The 17,700-nt window shown below is 47.2% G+C and overlaps 1 protein-coding gene across 1 annotated transcript in view; it reads left to right on the forward strand.

Moving 5' to 3' along the window:
- Positions 1-16,336: 16,336 nt before the first annotated feature.
- Positions 16,337-17,700, forward strand: part of STON1 (stonin 1) — a 30,384-nt gene continuing 29,020 nt past the window's right edge. Inside the window, exon 1 of the mRNA XM_060248915.1 lies at positions 16,337-16,594. The gene's annotated coding sequence lies outside the window, so the exon portion shown is untranslated. The remainder of the gene's footprint in view (positions 16,595-17,700) is intronic.

Here is a 17,700-nt window from a genome sequence, read left to right on the forward strand (position 1 = left end):
CTTGTATGTCTTCTTCCTACTATATGTTCTCCTCTTCCCTGAAATCTTTTGTCTCTCATGCCTAACGTTTTGAGAAAATAACCTCTAAAATGTTTCCAGCCAGATCTCTTTTGATAACAGCTGGGAGGCTACACTAGAAAGTTGGCAGGAAATATTTGGGGAAGGGCTGCCCACGCAGCCCCTGCAATAGAGTTGTCACAGATTTATTGGTGCTGTAGGGAAGACATGGCAGAGACGAATTTGAAAAATACAGTGAAGTACAGAAGTGTCCATCATCCTCTTTTGCTGCACAATTACCTTAATAGTCTTAAACTCTTATCTCTGAAGAAAAATAATTCTAACAGAACATTATACATAGATATGAAGCAAATGATGCATTCAATCCCATTTATTTTAGGCTGATGAGTTCAGGATACATTCTAGAAACCTTACTGTTGCTTCACAGTACTTTTCCTTCTACAGAGTAGAGTACAGAGTCTTGTACTGGGACAAGATGGTGATGTCTGTGTTACTCAACCAAATTCCCAGTGGAAAGATTGTGGCAGTCAGGGCTGGCTCCCCCACTAGGCAAACTAGGCAGGGCAGGGGCAGCAAATTCAGCCTTCCTCCCCTCCCCCTAGGTAAATACCTAGTTTGCCCCCCTTGCGCCACCTCCTCTGTTCCTCCCTTCCCTACCCCATATTGTTCCTCCCTTTCCTATCCCATGTCGTTCCTCCCTTCCCTAGCCCATGTCGTTTCACCATCTTGTCCCAGATAGTGTTCCGGCTGTCTAAAGCCCCCAGCATCACTCAATCGGTGGGTAAAACCGAGCTTTGGGGCCACGTTCGCAGTCTGTCAGGACAAGCATCCTGAAAGGGCGGCCCCACTGCTGCTGACTCCTCCCCTCCCCATTTCCTGGATGGGAAAGGAGGCAGCGGGGCCACCCTTTCAGGACATTTGTCCTGACAGACTGCAAGCTGTTTTACCTGAGCGGCCGGGGGGGGGGGGGGGCTTTAGATAGCTGGAACACGGCCCTAGAGCCAGTTCCAGCATTGAAATTGACATGGGGTGGGGGAAGGAGGAGGAGGCAGGGGGCACAGAGGGGAGTACGGAGTCATGGAGGCGAAGCGTGGGGGGTGTTGTGAGGGGAGTGCAGGCAGAGAGTCTGCCTAAGGCGCCATGGGGCGTCGGGCTGCCCCTGGTGGCAATGATTGCCCTGAGGCATAGAAGAGGGATGGGTAGGGACTGCGGCTCAGTGGCAGAGCATCTGCCTTGTATGCAGAAGGTCTTAGGTTCAATTCTACCCTTGTATCTCCAGCTAAAAGAATCGTGTAGCATGTGATGTTAAAAACCCCTACCTGAGAACCTGGAAAGCTTAATCATGAGTAGACAATATTGACCTTAATGGACAAGGGTCTGCTTCTGCATAAGCAGATTTTTGTGATAGCCCAGGGATTCAGTTTAATTCTCATCAGCTTCCTATTTGAGCATAGTTCATGGGATAACAGAATGGATTCTCTCATGGATTAAAAACTGGATAAATGACAGAAAGCAAAGAATAGGAATCAGTGGATAGTTCTCATAATGGAGGGAAGTAAACAGTGGGGTCCCACAAGGATCGGTATTGGGGCTGGTACTATTTATTCATAAATGATCTGGAACTAGGGCTGAGTAGTGTAGTAGCCAAGTTTGCAGATGACACAAAAATAATCAGGATGGTAAAACCCAAGGCTGACTGAAGAGCTCCAAGAAGACCTCCACAAACTGAGTGAATGGGTGACAATGTGGCAAATAAACTTGAGTGTTGGTAAGCGTAAGGTGCTGCACATTGGGACAAAAAATCCTAACTTCAAGTATAGGCTAATAGGATCTGAACTTGCTGAGACTGAGAGGGGAAAGGGTCATACTGGATAGCTCAATGAAAGTGCTACTGCAGTGAAAAAGGCAAACTATGTTAGGGATTATTAGGAAAGAGACTGAGAATAAAATGGCTAATACTGTAATATCCCTATATAGATCTATGGTATGGCTTCATTTGGAACATTGTGTACAGTTCTGGTCACCATATCTCCAAAAGGACATTGCAGAGCTGGAAAAAGTACAGTGGAGGACAATCAAGATGATTTGTGTGGATGACCACCTTCCCTTTGAGAAAAGCCTGAAGAGTCTGGGACTTTCAGTTTAGAAATGAGACGACTAAGGGGGAACATGGCAGAGGCTTATAAAATTATGCAAGGGGTGGAGAGAGTTGACAAAGAGGAATTTTTCTCCCTCTCCTAAAATACTGGAACTCAAGGGCATCCAATGAAAGTGATGGACAGTAGGTTCAGGATTGATAAAAGGAAATAGTACTTTATACAGAGGGTGATTAAAATGTGGGATTCACTGCCAGATGGCCACAGGAATAAACAGTTTTAAAAGAGATTAATGAAGGATGATGACTGAGGAGAGCTCCCACATTCATAGACACTAAGCCTCTGAATCCCTGAGCCTACAGGCAACATATGGAGAAGGCCTCAGCCTCCATGCCCTGTTGTTGGACTTCCAGAGGAAATGGTTGGCCATTGTGTGAAACAGGATGCTGGACTAGATGGACCATTGGTCTGATCCAGCTGGGCTCTTTTTATGGTCTTATGTTACTCCCAGGACTCAGAGTACAAAAGTCCATGAGTGCTCGACCCCCTTCCAGCCTCCGTCCCATCCCGACGGTGACAAGTAGTAGGACCAGGCTGAATTACTCGCCTCCGTCACTGGTGTTATGCAACGCCAGGTCCATTAATAATAAGACCTCTGTCCTGCGAGAGTTTCTGACTGAACAGGACATGGACCTGGCTTGCGTGACCGAGACCTGGGTGCGGGAAGGGGAGACGGTAGCTCTCTCCCAGACCGTTCCCCCGGGATACTCGGTCTTCCACCAGTCACGGACTAGCGGGCGGGGGGGAGGGGTGGCTCTTCTCATACGAGAGGCTTACTCCTTTAGGGCACTTCCGGCCCCAGAGATTCCAGGCATAGAATGTGTTGGCCTGATGTGGGATGTTGGGGAGGGGTTGGCGATCTGGCTGGTGTACCGACCGCCTAACGCACCGGCCAGCGCCTTACCGTCCCTGGTGGAGGCCGCGGCGGGCTGGGCGTTGGAGCACCCAAGGCTTTTGGTCTTGGGTGACTTCAATGTTCATGCTGACGACGCGGCCTCCAGCCAGGCGACGGACCTGGTGTCATCCATGGCGACACTAGGACTCTCCCAGGTTATTACAACGCCCACTCATCAGGCGGGACACATGTTAGACCTGGTCTTTGCGGCCGGAATACCAGTGACTGATATTGCAATGGAAGCAGTGCCATGGTCAGATCACTTTGCCCTTAAGGCCCGTGTGGGAGTGTCACCCAAAACCTGTTTAGGCGGAGAGCGTATTTTAGCTCACCCGCGGAGCCAGATGGACCCGGAACGGTTCCTAACGGCTCTTCGGGACACCTGGCCTGCTGGCGACTCCCTGGATGATCTGGTAGAGTCCTGGAATGATGGGCTCTCCAGGGCCATCGAGGAGGTCGCACCCAAGCGCCCTCTGCGTTCCCGCCCGAAGCCATTGCCCTGGTTCAACCAGGGGCTGCGGCAACAAAAGCGGGGACTCAGACGGCTAGAGAGGCAATGGCGGCGTACTCGAGACGAAGTGACCCGAACATCTTATAGAGAGAATTTGAAGGCCTATGAGATGGCAATCAAAGCCGCAAAGAAAGCGTTCTTTGCGGCTAAGATTGCGTCCGCAACTTCGCGCCCGGCCCAATTGTTCGACATAATTAGAGGACTTACAACACTGCCGCAAGGCAGACCAAATTCTATTGAATTGGAAATAGGCTGTGAGGCTTTTGCGAAATTTTTTGTGGATAAAATCGCGTCACTCCGCCCCGACTCCTCTGCCAATTTTGAGACAGTTAGTGAACCCGAGGCTCCGAGCCTGTCTTCGGATTATACGCTGGATGACTTCGACCCCCTCAGCCTGGAGGAAGTTGACAGGATACTCTTAGCTGCTCGCCCAACTACCTGTAAATTGGACCCATGCCCTTCCTGGCTTATTAAATCTTGCCAGGGTGACCTTAGATATCCTATACGGGATATCATAAATAGATCCCTGAGGGAAGGGCACTTTCCAACGCCACTCAAAGAGGCCGTGGTCCGTCCCCTCTTAAAGAAACCATCTTTAGACCCGGCCCAATTGGCACACTATCGGCCGGTCTCAAATTTGCCCTTTTTGGGCAAACTTATTGAGAGGGCAGTGGCGATGCAGCTGCAGACCTTCCTGGAGGATGCTTCCATCCTTGATCCATTCCAGTCCGGCTTTCGCCCGGGACATGGGACAGAGACGGTGCTGGTCGCCCTAATGGATGACCTTCAACGGCATCTGGATCGGGGCGGCTCGGCGGTGCTGATGTTGCTGGACCTGTCGGCGGCGTTCGACCATCGGCTACTGAAGGGTCGCCTCGCCGACGCAGGGATTCAGGGGTTGGCTTTACAGTGGCTTTCCTCTTTCCTTGAAGGTCGGGGACAAAGGGTCGCAGTTGGGGGGGAGCTGTCCCGGAGGTGCACACTTGACTGTGGTGTGCCCCAAGGGGCGGTTCTCTCCCCGATGTTATTTAACATCTATATGCGACCTCTTGCCCAGATTGCCCGAAGGTATGGGCTAGGGTGTCATCAGTATGCTGATGACACCCAGCTCTATCTATTGATGGACGGCCAGCCGACCTGCGTCCCGGAAAATCTAGACCGGGCATTATATGCCGTGGCTGAATGGCTCAGACTGAGCGGGCTGAAGCTTAATCCTGCGAAGACAGAGGTCCTTTGCTTGGGTCGCCGTGGTCCGGAAGGGGAATCCCCCTACCAGCCTTTGACGGTGCGCCGCTGATAGCGGCGGACAGGGTCAGGAGCTTGGGGGTGCTGTTGGAGCCTTCCCTAAAGATGGAGGCTCAGATAGCAGCCGCTGCCAAGTCCGCGTTTTTTCATCTTAGGCGGGCAAGGCAGTTGGCCCCCTTTTTGGAGCGCGACGACCTAGCAACAGTGATCCATGCCACGGTCACCTCGAGGTTAGACTACTGTAATGCCCTCTACATGGGGCTGCCCCTGTCCCGAACTCGGAAATTGCAGCTGGTGCAGAATGCCGCGGCCCGGCTGTTATTGGGTCTCCCAAAGCGGGAACACATTCAGCCGGGTCTTCGGACCCTGCACTGGCTTCCAGTAATATACCGAGTCCGGTACAAGGTGCTGGTTATCACCTTTAAAGCCCTATATGGCTTGGGACCTGTCTACCTGAAGGACCGTCTTTCCCCGCACGTTCCCCAGAGAGTACTGAGGTCGGGAACACAAAATCTCCTTACTATCCCTGGGCTGAAGGAAGCCCGTTTGAAGTCCACCAGAGAAAGGGCTTTCTCTGTTATGGCCCCTACATGGTGGAATCAGCTGCCGGAAGAGGTGAGGGCCCTGCGGGACCTTGTTCAGTTCCGCAGGGCCTGTAAGACGACCCTCTTCCGGCTAGCCTATAACTAGCTTGAGAATTTTAATGTAACTTGCTGGATTTCTTTTATATACAGTTGAAATATTTATTAATGTGTATTTATAACTAAGGTTTTATCTGTTTTATCTGTTTTATCTGGTTTAAATACGGATCCCTTTATATGTTTAACTATTGTAATTTTGTTGGATCTACTATTGGAAGCCGCCCTGAGCCACTTGTGGGAAGGGCGGGATATAAATCTTAAATAAATAAATAAATAAATAAAATAGTCACCAGAATTGGCCATAAATGGGTCCTGCGGGAAAGGCGGGTATATAAATATTTTAAATTTTTTTATGATCAACTAGGAAAGTCCATTACAAGTGTTCTCCTTCATATAAATGCACTCCTCATCTTGGAAAGTTACAGTGCATTACATTTCACTGTTAAGTTGCTATCATCGTCCTGCTAAGGGAGGCTAGATCTGGAAGATCTCATATCACCTACTAACTGATTCTTTCAACTGGAGATGTTGGGGACTGAATTTAGAGTTTAGAGAATTTAGAGAATGTGAATTTCAATGCAGCCAAGTGCAAAGTAATGCACACTGGGGCCAAGAATCCCAGCTACAAATACAAGTTGATGGGGTGTGAACTGGCAGAGACTGACCAAGAGAGAGATCTTGGGGTCGTGGTAGATAACTCACTGAAAATGTCAAGACAGTGTGCGTTTGCAATAAAAAACGCCAACGCCATGCTGGGAATTATTAGGAAGGGAACTGAAAACAAATCAGCCAGTATCATAATGCCCCTGTATAAATCGATGGTGCGGTCTCATTTGGAGTACTGTGTGCAGTTCTGGTCGCCGCACCTCAAAAAGGATATTATAGCACTGGAGAAACTCCAGAAAAGGGCAACTAGAATGATTAAAGGGCTGGAACACTTTCCCTATGAAGAAAGGTTGAAACGCTTGGGACTCTTTAGCTTGGAGAAACGTTGACTGTGGGGTGACATGATAGAGGTTTACAAGATAATGCATGGGATGGAGAAGGTAGAGAAAGAAGTACTTTTCCCTTTCTCACAATACAAGAACTCGTGGGCATTCGATGAAATTGCTGAGCAGACAGGTTAAAACGGATAAAAAGAAAATACTTCTTCACCCAAAGGGTGATTAACATGTGGAATTCACTGCCACAGGAGGTGGTGGTGGCCACAAGCATAGCCACCTTCAAGAGGGGTTTAGATAAAAATATGGAGCAGAGGTCCATCAGTAGCTATTAGCCACAATGTGTATGTATATATATATAATTTTTTTGCCACTGTGTGACACAGAGTGTTGGACTGGATGGGCCATTGGCCTGATCTAACATGGCTTCTCTTATGTTCTAGAGTTTTCTGTGTTAAAAAACCCCAGATGCTCCACCATTTTTAACATACTATTGGCAAGATAAGGAAACAGAGTGCCTCTTCAAAATAGTGCCATGAATTGGAGTAGGAGTGTTGCCACACATGCTCAGTTTGCTGCTCCTCCCCTGCTAAAATATCATGCTGGGTATTATTTATTTATTGCATTTCTATACTGCCCATATCCGAAACTCTCTGGGCAGTTTACAACAATACAAAACTATAAAATACAATAAATAGGAATTAATGTGAAGTGTTAAAAACAATAAAAACAGTAAAACCAGCAAAAAGTTAAGAGCATCACCTTGCTAATTATGTTGGACCCCTGAATGTTCAAAAAGATCTTTGAAAGCATCTGTGAAGAGGGCCATCTTGACCTGGCACCTGGAGGACGGCAATTCTGGCACCAGGGGAGCCTCAGCTGCATGGTGGTTCTGAAGGGTACAGGAGGACCACACTTTATCTCCATGGACCAGTGAGAAAAACAAAAACATATGAGCATCACTGGCTACTAGTAACAATACTTGACTACTGCCTTGGTCAATATTTGCGAATCCAGTCTAGGATCTTCCATTTTATTAAACACCTCAGTTTTCTATCTCACATGTGAGAAATGGGCCAAAGACTCTAAGCCTTCTATTTAGAATGTACACCCTTTTTATGTTGTGCCTCCATTGCTGACACCAAACTTGGGCAAAGATATTCTCCCCAGTGAAGAGCAGCAGAGTTCTCTTGTCCTCCTCAACTGCTGACTTCTGTATGCAAATTAATGCATAGACAAACGGGGTGAAAAGCTAGGTGTTTTAAGGGAGAACTCTGGAAAATTTGCAGAGCTACAAGTATTGACCATATATTCTGTTTTTCCCATTAACATATACAAAGCAGCTTACAATAAAAATATAGAATATAAATAACGAGCATCAATAAAATCACAAAAATTTTAACCCCACTTTTATATGGCTCTTGTTAACATTGGATTATTTCTGATCATGGGCTATCATGTACCCTTTGTTAAAAAAAAAGACTGTCAGATTTTCTGTATTATGTAAAATGTACTCCCAGGCCTTCCTCAGCACAAAGATTATCAGATAGCACCTTATGTGAAATCTAACATTTCCTGTGCTCAAGTAATTTTCCAAAATGAAGGATGGATTTATTTGTAAGGGGAGGAGGGCAATACTACTGAAAGGAATAAGTTATGTGCTGGGGCTTAACCAGAATAGAACTGCACTTTTGCCTCCAAGCTTTGCATAAATTCATAAAGCTCTAAGTGATCTGATGCTTCAGCACTTTGAGCACTTTAATGTAAACTGGGGAAACGACAGGAAATGAAAGGAGATTAGGTTGTAACAGCAGATTAATAACCCTGCTGCCTTTAAATTCAGAAGCCCCATTCTCTGCTTGTTTAAATATCAGAACAAGTAGTAATTGTTTGAAAGAATCTGTGGACTGTGGGCTGTGCAAGAACACCACTATTATCTTGCACCTACCAAATATTTGACCTTTTGGGGGCAGTGTTCAAGTGCATTGGAGGGGGGAGGGAAATTAGTTTTCCAAACCCTTTCTGTTATCAAGATTGAGGGCAGAAACTATCCACATTCAGTTATGGCCATCCTTTCTGTGATACGGGTTAGCTTGAAGGAAAAAAAATCATGGCATGGAAGAAAACAAGCTGTACTTTCTTCCTTTTTGGAAGATAAAGGTAAAGGTAGTCCTCTATGCAAGCACCAGTTGTTTTCGACTCTGGGGTGATGTTGCTTTCACAACGCTTTCATGGCAGATTTTTTTTTAATGGGGTGGTTTGCCATTACCTTCCCCAGTCATCTACACTTCCCCCCCAGCAAGCTGGGTACTCATTTGACCGACCTCGGAAGGATGGAAGGCTGAGTCAACCTGGAGCCAGCTACCTGAACCAGCTTCTGCTGGGATTGAACTCAGGTCGTGAGCAGAGAGCTCTGACTGCAGTACTGCAGCTTTACCACTCTGCGCCACGGGGCTCTTTTTTGGAATCTCTCTCTCTCTCTCGGCTTGGCTTCGCGAACGAAGATTTAAGAAGGGTGCAATAGTCCACGTTTGCTGCAGGCTCGCTGGTGGCTGACAAGACCAATGTGGGACAGGCAGGTCCGGCCACAGCGGCTGCAGGGAAAAGTCTGATTTAGGGTTGGTCCTGTAGCAGTGCGATTCTTCCTCAATCTCCTTTTGTCCTCAAGACCAGCTATGCGTGTGTTCTCAAAGGAAGAGACAGCCTGGTGGATGGTGTGCCTCCATGCTTTGCGATCTGAGGCTAGGTCAGACCACTGGTGATGGTTGATGTGACAGGTGCTAAGGGATTTCTTCAAGGAGTCCTTGTACCTCTTCTTTGGTGCCCCTCTATTTCGATGGCCGGTGGAGAGTTCGCCATACAGGGCAATCTTGGGAAGGCGGTGGTTTTCCATCCTAGAAATATGCCCTGCCCAGCGCAGCTGCGTCTTCAACAGCAGTGCCTCGATGCTGGTAACCTCTGCCCGCTTGAGGACTTCAGTGTTGGTCACAAAGTCACTCCAGTGGATGTTGAGGATGGTGCGAAGGCAGCGCTGATGAAAGCGCTCAAGGAGTCGCAGGTGATGACGGTATAAAACCCACGATTCGGAGCCGTAGATGAGGGTTGTCATCACAACCGCTTTGTAAACATTGATCTTTGTGCCTTTTTTCAGATGCTTGTTGCTCCACACTCTTTTGTGCAGTCGGCCAAATGCACGGTTTGCCTTTGCCAGCCTGTTGTCAATCTCCTTGTCGATCTTGGCATCTGAGGAGATGATGCACCCCAGGTAGCTGAACTGCTGGACTGTCTTCAGAACTGATTCACCCACAGTGATGCAGGGAGGGTGATAATCTTCCTGGGGTGCAGGCTGGTGGAGAACTTCTGTCTTCTTCAGACTAACTTCTAGGCCGAATAGCTTGGCAGCCTCTGCAAAGCAGGACGTCATATGCTGCAGAGCTGATACCGAGTGGGAGACGAGTGCAGCATCATCAGCAAACAGTAGCTCTCGGATGAGTTTTTCCATTGTCTTGGAGTGTGCCTTTAGTCGCCTCAGGTTGAACAGGCTGCCATCGGTGCGATAGCGGATGTAGACACCATCGTCCTCATCTAGATCTACTGCGGCTCTTTGAAGCATCATGCTAAAGAAGATCGTAAAGAGAGTTGGCGCGAGAACACAGCCTTGCTTTACACCTGTGCCTATTGGGAAGGGCTCCGAGAGGTCGTTGCAGTGTCTGACTTGGCCTCGCTGGTCTTCGTGTAGCTGGATGATCATGCTGAGGAACCTTGGGGGACATCCTAAACGTTCCAAGATTTGCCACAGGCCTTTCCTGCTAACGGTATCGAAAGCTTTGGTAAGGTCGACAAAAGTCACATACAGACCCTTGTTCTGTTCCCTGCATTTCTCTTGGAGCTGCCTGAGAACAAATACCATGTCGGTGGTGCTCCTGTTAGCTCTGAAGCCGCACTGGCTCTCTGGGAGGAGTTCTTCTGCAATGGTGGGCACCAGTCTGTTCAGGAGTATTCTGGCAAGGATTTTGCCTGCGATGGAGAGCAGGGTTATCCCCCGGTAGTTGGAATATAGACAGGGCTAAATTATATGGACTGGGTATGTGTTTTTTATAAGCTTTAACCAGGGACCGGTAAAAATCTTGGCATACTGAATCTTGAATCCTTGTCCAAATAGGAAAGAGGTTCAAACAACTGAGCTTGCAGTCAATGTCAGTTTCTGGGAACTTCCTTATAAGAGCATAAGAATAGCCCTGCTGAATTAGACCAGTGCTCCATCTAGTCTAACATCCTGTCTCACACAGTGACCCACCAATTCCTCTGAAGGACCAATAATGTGGCATAGAGCCTGACACCTTCCTCTGATGTTGACTCTGGCTCTGGGATTTCCCTCAGACACTATGGCTAGTAGCCGCTGATAGACCTATCCTCCATGAATCTATCTTGTTGTTGTTCAGTCGCACAGTCAATTCCAACTCTTTGCGACCCCATGGGCAAAGTCATGCCAGGCCCTCCTGTCTTCCAACATCCTCTGAAGTCTGCTCAAATTCGTGTTTGTTACATTAGTAACACTGTCCAGCCATCTCATCTTTTCCCGTTCCCTTCTTCTTTTGCCTTTTGTCTTTCCCAGCATCAGGATCTTCTCCAGGGAGTGCACCCTTCTCATTTGGTGGCCAAAGTATTTGAGCTTCAGATTCAGCATCTGACCTTCCAGGGAACAGTCTGGGTTGATTTCCCTTAGGACTGACTGATTTGATCTTCTTGCAGTCCAAGGGACTCTCAAGATTATTCTCCAGCATCACATCTCAAAAGCTTCTATTCTTCTGCACTCGGCCTTCCTTATCGTCCAGCTCTCACAGCCATACATTACTACTGGGAATACCATCGCTTTGACTATACGGACTTTTGTTGGCAGGGTGATGTCTCTACTTTTTATTATACTGCCCAGGTTCGCCATAGCTGACCTCCCAAGGAGCAAACATCTTTTGATTTCATGGCTACAGTCACCATCTTGGATCCCAGAAATATGAAGTCTGTCACTACTTCCATGTCTTCCCCTTCTATTTGCCAAGGTGTGATGGGGCCAGATGCCATGATCTTCGTTTTTTTATGTTGAGTTTCAGGCCTACTTTTGTGCTCTCCTCTTTCACCCTCAACAAGAGGTTCTTTAGGTTCTTCTCACTTTCTGCCATTAGAGTAGTGTCATCTGCATATCTGAGGTTGTTGATGTTTTTCCCGGCAATCTTAATTCCGGTTTGTGCTTCATCCAAGCCAACATTCCGCATGATGTACTCTGCATATAAATTAAATAAGCAGGGTAACAATATACATCCTTGTCAAACTCCTTTTCCTATTCTAAACCAATCAGTTGTTCCATATCCCATTCTGACAGTTACTTCTAGACCCTTATACAGGTTTCCCAGGAGGCATATGAGGTGGTCTGGTGCTCCCATCTCTTTAAGGACTTGCCAGTTTGTTGTGATCCACACAATCAAAGGCTTTAGCATAGTCAATGAAGCAGAAATAGACTTTTTTTTGATACTCCTGTCCTTTCTCCATAATCCATTGAATGTTGGCAATTTGATCTCTAGTTCCTCTACCTCTCTGAAACCCAGCTTGAACTTCTGGTAGTTCCCGATCAACATACTGCTGAAGCCTAGCTTGTAGGATCTTTAACATGACCTTGCTGGCATGTGAAATGAGTGCAATAGTGCGATAGTTTGAACATTCCTTGGCATTACCCTTCTTTGGGATTGGAATATAAACTGATCTTTTCCAATCCCATGGCCACTGTTGTGTTTTCCAAATTTGTTGACATAGTGTATGCATGTGTGCATCATCTTTTAGGACTTTGAATAGCTCAACTGGGATACCATCATCTCCACTCGCTTTGTTGTTAGTAATGCTTTCTAAAGCCCATTTGACTTCACACTCCAGGATGTCTGACTCAAGGTCGATTTCACTGTTATGGTTGTCTGGGACATTGAGATCCTTCTTGTATAATTCTTCTGTATATTCTTGCCACCTCTTCCCGATCTCTTCTGCTTCTGTTAGGTCCCTACCATTTTTGTCCTTTATCATGGCCATCTTTGCACGAAAAGTTCCCTTGATTTCTCCAATTTTCTTGAAGAGATCTCTTGTCCTTCCCATTCTATTATGTTCCTCTATTGCAGGGGTGGCCAACGGTAGCTCTCCAGATTTTTTTAGCCTACAACTCCCATCAGCCCCAGTCATTGGCCATGCTGGCTGGGGCTGATGGGAGTTGTAGGCAAAAAAAATCTGGAGAGCTACCGTTGGCCACCCCTGTCTATTGCTTTGCATTGTTCCTTCAGGAGGGCCTCCTTATCTCTCCTTGCTGTTCTCTGGAAATCTGCATTCAGTTGGGTGAATCTTTCCTTTTCACATTTGCCTTTCGCTTTCCTTCTTTCCTCAGCTATATGTAAAGCCTCATCAGACAGCCACTTTTCTTTCTTGCATTTCTTTTTCTTTGGGATGGTGCTGATTGCTGCCTTCTGTACAATGTCATGAACCTCCATCCATAGTTCTTCAGGCGCTCTGTCTATCAACTCTAGTTCCTTAAACCTATTCTTCACCCCACTGTATATTCATAAGGGATGTGATCAAGGTCAAACCTGAATGGCCTAATGGCTTCCCCAGTTTTCTTCAGTTTAAGCCTGAATTTTGCGATGAGTAGCTTATGATCTGAGCCGCAGTTAGCTCCAAGTCTTGTTTTGGCTGACTGTTTTTTCTCCATCTTTGACTGCAGAGTATATAATCAATCTGATTTCTGTGTTGCCCATCAGCTGATGGCCACGTGTAGAGTCACCTTTTAGGTTGTTGGAAAAGGGTGTTCACTATGACCAGCTTGTTCTCTTGACAAAACTCTATTAGCCTTTGCCTGGCTTCATTTTGTCAGTTGTTCAGGTCACCTTTTGACTTCCTACTTTGGCATTCCAGTCCCCTATGATGAAGAGGACATATTTTTTTGGTGTTAATTCTAGATGTTGTAGATCTTCATAGAACTGGTCCACTTCAGCCTCTTCTGCATCAGTGGTGGGGCATAGACTTGGATTACTGTGATATTGAATTGTTTGCCTTGGATACAGACCAAGATCATTCTGTCATTTTTGAGATTGCATCCCATTACTGCCTTCCGCACTCTCTTGTTAACTATAAAGGCCACACCATTTCTTCTACGGGACTCTTGGCCACAGTAATAGATGCAGTGATCCTCTGAGTTAAATTCACCCATTCCTGTCCATTTTAGTTCACTGATTCCCAAGATGTCCATGTTCAGTCTTGCCATCTCTTGTTTGACCACATCTAGCTTACCTTGATTCATAGATCTTACATTCCACGTTCTGATGCAGTATTGTTCTTTGCAGCATCGGACTGTTCTTTCACCATCAGATACATCCACAGCTGAGCGTCCTTTTGTCCTCTGGCCCAGCCGTTTCACTCTTTCTGTGGTTACTTGAACGCTCTTCCCCAGTGGCATATTGGGCACCTTCTGACCTGAGGGGCTCATCTTCCAGCGCCATATCTTTTAGCCTTTTGTTTCTGTTTATGGAGTTTTCTTGGCAAGGATACTGGAGTGGTTTGCCATTTCCTTCTCCAGTGGATCACATTTAGTCTGGGTTCTCAGCTGTGGCCTGCATGGCATAGCCCACAGCCTCATTGAACCGCGCAAGCCCTCTTGCCACGACAAGGCAGCAATCCATGAGAGGGTGAATCTATCTAATCCCCTTTTAAAGCTGATTATTCCTATGGCCATCACTACATCTTCCAGCAACAAATGCTACATTTTAATCATTCTGAGTAAAGGAGTATTTCCTATGCATTTTTTCTCTGTCATACTGAGCTCAATGAAACTTACTGGTAAGAATCTACTGAATTTGCATCCCACTTTTCTTCCAACAAGTAGCATGCAGGATGTCCCAATAGTCTCACTATCTGGGAATTTCCAGACCTCTCATTATGGCATATACACCTTCTGCTGATATCCTGAGGGTAGCAATTTCAGCGGTCAAATAATTTTGGAAGAGCTGAGTTACTTGACCAGGTCCCTTGCAAGACTTCTGTTTCTCTTCCGGTGAAGTAATTGTTCTCTAGAATTAAGCAGCAAATGAATTACGATTTGGAACAGCATAAATTTGTTGTAAAATTGTTGTTGCTTGCATCATTGGGTTATATGTCCTTTCTGCTATTTTCAAGATGGGCAGTGAAACCTTTCTCTACTGTGATTCTATCTTTACATGCTCTTACATGTAAAACTAAAAGCAAATTCCTGCAATTACAAAGTCATCATACCAGGGAGGGAAATTTAAAACCTGCCCTTTGCTTATTGTGCTGTTTTTCCTCTTTGCAGGGACTTTGTAACTTAGGGTTGCCAACTCTGGGCTGGGAACCGCTGGGAGAGTTTTGGAGTGGAGCTTAAGAGTTTGGGGAGGGAAATGACCTCATCAAGGTATAATGCCTCCAAAGTAGCCATTTTTTCCACAAAAACTGATCTGTCAACTGGAGATTAGTGGTGATTCCTGAAGATTTCCAGGCCAAACCTGGAGGCTGGCAACCACAGAGGAACATTAAAACACCTGGCATTGCAAGCCGTAGTGAAATGGCTCAGGCAGAGTCGATTGAAATTGAATCCAGTGAAGACAGAGGTCCTGTGCCTGAGTCACAGCGGCCTGGGTAGGGAAATCCCCTTGCTGGCCTTTGATGGGATGCTATTAGCGCCAGCGTCGAGGGTCAAGAGCTTGGGGGTGCTCCTGGAGCCTTCGCTGACAATGGAGGCCCAGGTAGCAGCCACTGCCAAATCCACATTCTACCATCTTACGCAGATAAGGCGGTTGGGTCCGTACATGGAGTGCAACGACTTGGCAACAACGATCCATGCAACAGGCACCTCGAGAATAGACTACTGTAACGCCCTCTACATGGAGCTGTCCTTGACTCAACTTCGGAGGCTGCAAATGGTGCAATCGCAGCAGCCAGGTTGTTAATGGAGCTATGTGTACGGGAGCACATTCAACCTGAACCGAAAGCCTTACACTGGTTGCCTGTGGCGTTCCGGATTTGCTTCAAGGTGCTGGTTATAACCTTTAAAGCCCCATCAGCCAGCTTAGAAAAGGAATTTGTTTCTTTAAATCATGTCTCCAAGGCAAGCCAGCCTGTGGTTTGGAGAATGCACTTAAAGTTGCTTTCTTTCCACCTCTCCCTTCATCTATTTGCCTGTCTGCCTTCCTTCCTTCCTGCTCTCAAATATGACATTCATGCCTTGCGGCTCTCAAATATCTGATGTTTATTCTATATGGCTCTTACATTAAGCAAGTTTGGCAACCCCTGGACTATGCTATGCCAGGCTACAGACAGTTGTGTGTACCAGTAGGTGGCAGATACCTTCTAATGTTCCCCAGCATAAAAGATCTCCCTGCCTATAGTAGATTAGCCAATCAGAGTTAGGGGCTTTAGGGATGTCAGCCTCTAGGTTAGACCTGGAGTTTACAGTTCATCTCTAGACTACAGAGATCGGTTCCCTTGGAAAAAATGGCTACTTTGGAGGGAGGACTCTGTGGCACTGTATGCCACTGAGGTCCTGTCCTCCCCAGGCTCCAACCTTACCCCCGCCCCCTGCTGATTGCCAAGGGGCACCTGGCAACCCTACAATACAACCCTTCCTGAGCTTACTGCATTCAGATAGTATTTTGTCTTTATATGTAGAGGGAGAATTTCACTTCAAGGTTCAGAGTTGCCATCCAACCAAACTCCACTACTTCAAGCTGATCACTCACCCTTTCCTTAAGACTTAGAATAGCTTTGGGGCCTAACAGAACATCAGGTCACGCACTTCGAGTTTCTGGAAACACAACGCATGCGTTTGAGGTACGGCGTGGGATGGGGGTTAAACTTTAGCCCTTTTGTTCCTGGAGTTGCCCCCTCCCCCCGTGGCAACTAAGCACACCTAGTTGCTTTGGCGTGGCGCATGCGCATGTTCTCGTCACCGGCTGACTGACAGTTAAAGAAGCGGGAGGAGGCGGCTTGGAGACGCCGTTCATAAGCCTGGACCGGACGGGGGTGGGGACAGGTCGTTTGGCTGCTGTGCATCAGGCGCGGCTGGAGTTTGGGATACGGCCAGTTTCTGAGGCGAGCTGGGAAGCCGCCGCCTCTGCCTCCTCTTCTTCGGGAGGCCGCCTCACGCATCGGTAAGAAAAAGGTCGCGGGAATTCCGGGAGGCTCAGACTCCTCTTTGAGGGGGGAGGTAAGGAGCCGTCCGGCTTCCTACGCCAGCAGAGAGAGCGATGTGAGCCTCCGCCGCCACCCTCTGACTGCGAGGGGCTACTAGAAAGTGACTCCCCCTTTCCGTTCAAGCCAGAAGGGGAGTTCGGGCTTATTGCGCTCGGCGCTGCTGAAAGTGTAAAGCTCTGCCAGGTTGCTTATCTGGACGCGGGACGCCGCCGCCCCCCCCCCTCCCCCGAGCATGGGAGCTTGCTTTTTGGTAAACGCGCACAGGGTCGGGTGGCGCAGTTCCCGGCTTCTTGGCGGGCTGGGGGAAAGCTACTACGCCCGCTCGGTGGCTTCTCTACTCTCGGGATTTGCCACGTGCAGGAGAACTTCGCGCAGCACATAATGAACTTTACGGAATTCATTGCCGCAAGGCTTGGTGATGGGGACTGGATTAGTTGCCGCAAAGCTTAGTGATGGCCGCTACTTTAGGTCAAATTTATGAGACCAGCGGCACTTTTAAGACCAACGAAGTTTTAATTGGGGTATAAGCTTTCGTGTGCACGCACACTTCAGATACATTGCTTCGGGCACATAACTAGGAGTGTTGATGGCATAGAGCCTTAGAAATACAGTCCATGTATCCAGATACACGCCCCCCCCCGGATGATCTGAACCCACAAAAGTATCTGAAGAAGGGTGAGTGCGACGGAAGCTTATACCCAGAATTAAATTATTTTATTTTTGTAACTGATGAATGCTGTTTTATTTAATGACTTCCCATGGTAGGTAGCGTTTTTCTCTGGACTGTCGCTCTTCTTTTGTTCATCAAAGAATTGCTAAAGTTCAAATTGGTTAGTACCAGGCCTTCTTCTGAGCAGGAATGCACAGGAACGCAAGTTCCGACTGGCTTTGCATCAGGGGGTGTTGCCTGATGTGCAAATGAGTTTTTTTTCTGGAGAAAAAGCCCTGGTTAGTAAAAGTACATAACTGAGCTGTTTTTAAATGGACCAATAGTAGAAGAATCAAGCATTATTCCTTTTTATGCAGTTTAGCCACCATTTCATCCTAATCAGGATGACTGAAG

Source organism: Heteronotia binoei, chromosome 1 (genome assembly GCF_032191835.1).
Source record: "Heteronotia binoei isolate CCM8104 ecotype False Entrance Well chromosome 1, APGP_CSIRO_Hbin_v1, whole genome shotgun sequence".
In the NCBI taxonomy this organism is placed as follows: domain Eukaryota; kingdom Metazoa; phylum Chordata; class Lepidosauria; order Squamata; family Gekkonidae; genus Heteronotia; species Heteronotia binoei.